An 8,717-nucleotide genomic window follows, 5' to 3' on the forward strand; every position below is an offset into this window, starting at 1 on the left:
TATAGCTTGTTGAAGTTGACTGAAAGCCTTAGAAGCTTCTGTACTCCATACAAAAGCATCCTTCTTTTGCAGATCCGTTAAAGGGGAAGCCAAGGAAGCGTAGCCTTTAATGAATCTTCTGTAGTATCCAGTAAAGCCAAGGAACCCTCTAAGCTGTTTAACATTGGTGGGCTGGGGCCAATCCATAACAACTTGCACTTTAGCCAACTCCATATGTACTCTTCCTTCCATTATCGTATGTCCTAAGTAATCCACTTCGGTTGAGCCAAAAATACACTTGGATAGTTTGGCAAAGAGAGACTCCCGTTGCAACAGCTTTAAGACCACTTCCAAATGCTCAAGATGTTTAGTAAAGTCATTATTATAGATTAGTATATCATTAAAGAATACAAGCACGAATTTTCGAAGATAAGGCTTAAACACCTTATTCATTAAGCTCTGAAATGTAGCAGGAGCATTGGTGAGGCCAAATGGCATAACCAACCATTATATAATCCTTGATGAGTCCAAAAGCAGTCTTGAATCTGTCATCAGGGTTGACTAGTATTTGGTGATAGCCAGAATGCAAATCTAATTTGGAGAAGATATTAGCCCCAAATAATTCATCTAAGAGTTCATCTACAATAGGAATTGGAAATCCATCATTAACAGTGATGGCATTTAAAGCTCTATAGTCTGGGCAAAATCTCCACGTGCCATCCTTTTTCTTAACCAAGAGAATTGGTGAAGAGAAATGACTCTTACTAGGCTGTATTATACCCTCCTGCAACATCTCATTCACCATTGATTCTATCCGAGACTTCAAATGACGGGGATAACGGCAAGAGCGAGCCTTCACTGGTTCAGCACCACTAATTAGTGGAATTGCATGATCTTATGACCTTTGAGGGGGTAAACCCGAAGGAACATTGAATACACCCGTATATTGCTGAAGTAATTTGCCCAAAGCTGGGTCAAGTGAATCGGATAATTGCAATGGTTTAGTTATAGGCACCGTCGAATGCTGAACCTCCAAGGTAAACATCTCAGCTAGTGCATCAGTAGTGAGCATTCGCCTAATATGATGGAATTGAGCCTGTAACGAAGGAACTTATTTGTATCCTTGAATTGTGACAAATTTTTCATCATGCATAAACCTCAGAAAAGAAGAATCATAGTCAGCAAGGTGAGCTCTAAGAGATTCTATCCAATTGGATCCAATGACCAACTCACCCCCTGCAACATGAAGAACAAAGACCTCAGGTATGCTGATAGTATTGCCCGATATAATGATATCCAAACTGCGAATCACTCCTTCCACTGGAAGAATTTGAAAATTACCAACCATGACCTTAATGCCAGGAACAAGTTCAATTGGTAAGTTTAGAAACTTGGCAATTTGGGGTTGGATAAAGCAGTCCGAGCTCCCCCCCCCCAATCCAATAACGTGTCCACCTCATGGCCATTAATAACAGCAATGAATATGATCATAGCAGGTCACCTAGTTCCCTGCATGCCATTATAAGAGAGATGATAGGCAGCAACCTCCTGTTCTAGTGCCTCCAAAGTAAGATCAACATCAGTGTCATCTGTAGTTCCTAGGTCAGCATCAATAGAATCATCCAATTCAAGGTGAAGTTGCAGGTATTGTTTATTGGCGCAGCGATGAGTAGCTGAAAATTTCTCATCACACCAATAACATAAACCCTTATCCCTCTTGTTCTGCATCTCGGTAGGGGAAAGCCTCCAGACCGTAGTCTTCGATGGTGGTAAAGCGGAGGGCGAGGCACAGGAGTAGGAAGAAGAGGTGGAAGAGGACTCTTCAGGAGACTGTGATTCTGCTAAGAACTCGAGTAAGAAGGATTCACCGAGTGAGGTTGGGACGTATTATAGGTGGTTCTTGGAGTCGAAGCAAACTTCTCCTCCTGCATTCTAGCCAAAGTCAAAGCGCGCATCAACGAAAGAGGGCACTGAGCCTCACTTTCCTGTGAATATCAGCTCGTAAACCACCAATAAAGCAATCCTTCAACGCCCTAGGAGGTTCAATATGAGATCGATTAGGCAAGGCAACAAAAGTAGCGTAATATTCACCTATAGTACCTTGCTGCTGCAATTTGAAAAGGAGTTCTCTAGGTGATTTGAAAAGAGAAGGGCCAAACTCCAATTCAATTACTCTCTTCAACTGTGTCCAAGAACGAAATTGAGCCAATCGTTGAGACATTTGAAACCATAGAATCGTAGGCCCAACCATATGGATTACAGCGATGCCAATTTGTTCATCTTCAGGCACTTTGAAAAACTAAAAGTATTGATCCATGGAGAATATCCACCCAAGAGCATCCGAGCCATCAAACTTGGACAAATCAAACTTCACTCGGCTATGCTGAGCCAATCGATTCATAGTATCCACCCCGTTACCAGAGTTCAAACCATGGGAAAAACCCATTTATGGAGAGCGAGATTGAGATTGTTCCTGCATGATTTGCATCAACGAGGATTGAATGGCATCAAACTTCAAGCTCGTAGCCTTTGTGGCTCTCACGCGTTCAGCGCGAGTCTCATCCGAGACCTCCTCGATGCGCTGACCCAAGCGTTTCAGCTCTGCCTCCAAGGTTTTGAGCCTCGTATTTTCTGCCAAGGCACGATGAAAGCACCAAATGATAGGGTGATAGATGATCTAAAAAAACAGTAAAGTGGTATGTATATTGAATAGAGGAATTACGCCAGAAACACAAGTTTAGAGTTCAGAACTAAGAACAATAAAAAAGGAATCAAGCTCATCAGTGACTTGAGCTCTAATAAAAGAAACAAAATAGAGTTCTTCAATGTAACACTAAATGCGACAGAATTGAAAGAAATAGGGAGATCAGAATCTGTAGAATCAGATTGCAGCAGTGGAAAGAATCCATAACCTGAGAAAGATGGAATTGGAATCAGCAAGGTGGCAGAGAAGATAACAGAATAGAAGAATAGAAAGGAATATTCTACGTAGCAGCAGAATGAGAATGACAAAAAAGAAAGAGAGTTGAGAGAGAGAAGAAGGAAGAAAAATACCACAATACACTTAGTGCCAGAATTTCCTCAGCAACCTGCTATTTGACCTCTCTCTCACGCTTCTTCTGAGGCCCTGAATTTGTGGATCGGCTGCCATCTGTCCCAAGCTAGTTGCAACCTCTTTTGCTAATGTTGCATGCCTCTCACTTCTTTCCTTGCATTCAGCTATACTCGTATCACTGTAGTATGTTTTTACTTTATTGGACCAATTTTAGAGTCTATTGTTCACATTGTTCACAAAAATCATTATCTACCTAACAAAGTCCATAATAAAAACATACAATAATGATAAGCAACATCTCTGTAAAAATACATAAATAATAAAAAAGAGAGAGAGAACGATTCTAACTCCTTCTTATTAACATTGCTATTTCTGTAAAAATACATAAATAATAAAAAAGAGAGAGAGAACGATTCTAACTCCTTCTTATTAACATTGCCATGAACGATATTTTAAATTTGAACATATATTTACTTGAGTATCGAAGTATTTTTTATAAATAAATATTTTAAGATAAAAACTTATAAAAAATTATTCAGCAATAACAACTTATGAGATATATTTCAGACAAATTTAGAGATACAAAATAGTTTTTTTAAGTGATAATCAAATGAGATTATTTCTATTGAGTTTACTGTTTGAGAATCTTCTATTACGATTAGGGGTGTATATGAATCAGGTGAAATTAGGTTTCTAAATAATGACCAGATCTATTTTTTGAACTCTTACTCGATCCTAGATCTGATAAAATCTTACTACTTTCGGGTCACACTAAAACCGAGTTTAAACTGGTGAAGTCCAGATCTTGATAAATTTTATGTCAAAAAATTATGGTGCACTTATTTATAAAGAAGAAAAAAAACATATTTGTTACCGAGAAGTTGATATCCATATTTGAACTTGAATTTGTCCATAAATTCTAATTTCATGCTTTTTTGCTTTATTTTTTAATTCAACAAATGTGATTAAAAACAAAACGATAAGCTTATAATTAATATAATATAATATTAGAATTAATTTAAAACATATATGTTTTTTCTTTGACATCCTTACCTAATCCTAGATCAGATAAAATCATGCCAAATTAGTCCCTAAAATATTCAGAACCGGGCCAAATCTTCGAATCCGGATGAACCATGTACACTCCTAATTACGATTAGGGATAAAAGTGGGCATAAAGAAGACAAATCTGCTTCAGTTGCAAAACTAAAAATATAATTGCAGCCATTATATACCGAACTACACTTCATATTACAACCGAGTTTATTACTCATGAATCAATATCAATAGGTGATGTATAAAAGTTAATTAAAAAAGGTACACAAAGTTTTTTAAACCAAAATAGAGATTTGAAAGTGAAAATGTAGCATTGAATGATTAATGTACTCGATCGTTGATCGGTCTCTTGGTCTCTATGAGATGAACATTCATAGTTGAAGCTTCGTCAACTAAAAAGTTTTTATATATTAAAACGAAGCATCACTAGAAATGTACGTGGTAACAAGAACCTCATGAGAGGAGGGAAAGATATCCGACAAAGTCATATTCTTATGTTTGTAAGTTGTTGAACACCACCCACCAGCATCGTCCATGCTTTGTCCTTTAGTAAGAGTGTTTATGCTCACCTTCAATTCTAGCTAGATAGACTAGATAGATATAAATTCAACTCTAAAGAAGATAACAAGAATGATGATATGATATGTTTGAGCTGTCTAAAAAAAGAAAGGTACATATTCTAATAAAAATTCTATAATTATTTTTATATGAAAATAATTTTTTTTATTTTTAAATAATAGATGATAAAATTTGATTTTAATATGTTATAAAAATATTATTTTTATTTAATATAATTAAATAAGTAAGTCTAACTATATATCTAATTTTTGAGAATTGATGACCTGTAATCTACCCCTAAAATTATCATAAACCCTAAACCATACAATCGTACTCTTAAGGGCCCAACTAACTATTAAGAGAAACTCTTGTCTATTTTTGGTAGGTTGTTGAATTAGATGCACCCAAGTATATCGTAACACCCAAATTTCTCATTTTTCCTTTGCTTTTTATTTTTTCCATTTTAAGTGGCTTTCTTGTTTTATCTTTTTGCTAGTCTCTCTTGGAGAGAGTTGGGTGACGCATCAAGATAAGGCGTATAAAATATAAATCACTGTTAATTATATATATATATATATATTAAATTAAGTTATTATTATTTATATATTTTTAATATATATTTTACATTTTAATATATATTTTATAAATTATTAATTAGTAGCTAATTATATATGTAACCTATGGTTGGTTGATATATACTTAAATTCATTGTATTAAATTTTAATGAATGACAACCACTGAAGTTTGAGTATTTAAGCGATAAATGATAAAAGCATAAAATGGAACAAGAACAAGCTAAGTGCACAAGATTGAAGACGTTTAGTTTCATTGGACTTAGATAAAAAATTTTGTCAAGAACACAAATTAATATCTTTCTCACATACACTAAAATGATTTTTAAAGTTGTAATTTGCAAAGTTTTTAAACATATAGCCAAAATGTGAGGTATCAGACTCCAAAGGTTGACGAATAAAAAAAACAGAATGAATCAGAGAAAATTAAAGAGAAGAAGTGCAAGAAAATCCATGAGAGAAGTACTGTTATTGTATATTAAACTGAAAAACTAAACTGGTACAGTGTACAACTGGTTATATATAGAAAGAGATGGGAGGTTCTAGAGAAAAGAGAGGAGAAGTTCTAGTAGATCATCTAATTGTAATTAACTCATCACTTAACACTGTAACTGACTGAACTAATTGGACAACAAGTAACTAACTTTGTCTGGGTGTATGTGTTCTGTCATGAGCTCTCTCAATCCTTTTAAATTTGGTTCTCCCTTGTTTTACCAAGCATTGCTCTCTGAATTATCAACATCAACTCTACTGCCTAAGCCTTGGATGATGTTGCCACAGCAGCTTCTGTCTGCTACTCTCAGCTTCACCTTAAATTTGAGAAAGGCGGGACTTGACAGAGGTTTGGTTAGGCAATTGACAATCCGATCTTAGGATAGAATGTGTATTACATTGACTCTCTTTTGAATGACATAATCTCTGTCAAAGTGTAAGTTGAGCTCAAAGTGCTTGTTTTTGTTGTGAAGAATTGGGTTGGCAGCAAGTAACACTGCACTTTGACTATCACAGTACAGATTGGGTTTAGTGGTGCAAGGTATTCTAATTTTATGGAGCAAATTTTGTATCCAAACGACTTCAGTGAGCCCAGCAGCTTTCTCTCTGTACTCAACTTTAGTGGTGCTTCTTGACACGACATGTTGCTTTCTACTAGACCACAAGACTAGATTGGGTCCATAAAATACACAAAATCCACTTGTAGATTTTCTGTCATCCACATCACTTCCCCAGTCAAAGTCAGTGAATGCATAAATTCTACTCTTATTGGACTTTTGAAATTTCAGACCATGTTGGGATGTCCCTACCAAGTACCTCTCAATATCTGTTTTATGGCTTTTCAGTGACTTTATAAGGATTGGTGCATAAACTGCGACACTTTGTTGACTGCATAGGAGATTTTTGGTCGGGTGATAATTGCATATTGGAGTCCTCCTACTACTGATCTATAGAGAGCTGAGTTTTGAAATCTCTCCCCATTGTAAGCTGAGAGTTTTAGGTGTAATTCACTTTCCCTAAGTCTTTGAGGGAGAACACTGAGTGCAACTGATTGATTAGGGTCATAATTTCTGTTTGAGAACTCCCTATTACTGGGATGTCATCTACATATATAAGGACATAAGTAGCCGAAGTTGGTGTGAACTTTGTAAAGAGAGATGTGTTTGACCGTGTGTTGTCGAAGCCGAATTTGTTAAGGGCGAGCTTTAGCTTGGTGAACCGTGCTCTGGGGCTTGCTTAAGCCCATAGATGGATCGTTGAAGCTTGCAAACATGGTGAGGAATAGCGGATGAGACGAAGCCTTCAGGTTGCATCATAAACACTATTTCTTCGAGATTGCTATTCAAGAAGACATTGTTGAAATCGAATTGGCATATCTTCCATTCCTTAGCGAGTACCACACTCAACATCACTCTGACAGTGGGAGTTCGAATTACAAGGTTGAACACTTGATCAAAGTTGATGCCCTCTTTTTGGTGGAACCCCTTGGTCACCAAGCATGCTTTATATTTTTGGAACATACCATTTGGGTGCTTTTTTATTCTAAAGACCCACTTGTTGCCGATTACAGGGGCTGTGCCAGAAAGGGGCTTTGGCACTAGCTCCCAAGTTTGGTTCTTAGGTCATTCACAATTCATTATAATAATGGTAATAAGTTGGAGTTTGACAATTAAACCATACTCTAAAGGTTAATCGAGAGTTGGAAAGATAGAATGAATTATACTTTATTCTTCTGATATTCTTAGTAAAAATATATTACTTCATACTATCGAGTCGTTGAGGATTGTTGCTAGACGCCAACCTTGATTAGTAAATTTAGTATGACTAATTTACTACCCGCTTAGTATTGAACCTATGGGACCACACACTAACGAGTGTTCTAATCTTTGTTGTAGATTAATTATTATTTTGATTTGATCAAATAAATAATTTATTAATTCAAATGGAATATTATTGTATTCTTTGCTAGCACTAAGAATATAATAATAATATGATAATTGAGAATATTAAATGAGATTTGAGAATAATTAGTTATTCTATTTCTGAATTTGAATTATAAATTTGGATGAGATCCAAATCGATTATGTTTTAAATTGTTACGATATGATTCATAAAATTTGAAGGATTCAGATTTGGAATTTCAATATATGATTTAAATTTGAATTGAGAATCAAAATTTAAAATCAGTAACAAATCTCATACTATATATATATATATATGCCAAGAGTAGAGGAAAGGTGAGAGAATAACAAGGGTTTTTATTCCTTTACTTCTACACACATAAATGTATGTGAGCCTAATTCTTAGAGAAGAATTTTATGGTGTGCAAAAGGTTGCAAAGAGGTTCTCAATTTAGATCAGATATCCATTGGTCAAAAAGTTAACAGCAAAGGTTGATCTCGGTGTGGATACGCATAGCGCCTTCGTACCATCGAAGGAGAAAAAAATTATTTACTAACGTACTCAGATATTTAGATTTGATCTACTATATATTTATTATTGGAATAAAATTTAAGTACAAAATAGATCTTTAGAATTTTTTTCTTTTCTTCCGCTGCGTGTTATAAACACATGGTAATCCTTCAAGGATGAGATGTGTTTTATACATAATTATTAATCAAATTATGTATAAATGATTTAGAATAGAGTATTATTATACTATACCTTTTTTCTATTACCCCTTTATCCACATACATCTTGGCTAAAAAAACAAATATTAATAAACTCAAAATTAATAGTAATGTTAGAAGTACTTTTACTAATATAGTAGCCTTAATTAATTAATATACAACTTAATATTTATGAAGACTACATTAATTTCTTGAAGAAAAATAATAAATTCATCATCAAGATAAATTTTAGATTATTATGGTCAACTTCATTTTATTGCATGGTGAAGTAGTTATATGGGAGAGATAAAATACTGATATATTTTCAAATGACAATATTTGGAGCCATATTTTTTATGCATTCAGTTTTTAGTTTTGTATTCCTAAATTACTGTT

Source organism: Arachis ipaensis, chromosome B06 (assembly GCF_000816755.2).
Source record: "Arachis ipaensis cultivar K30076 chromosome B06, Araip1.1, whole genome shotgun sequence".
Lineage (NCBI taxonomy): Eukaryota > Viridiplantae > Streptophyta > Magnoliopsida > Fabales > Fabaceae > Arachis > Arachis ipaensis.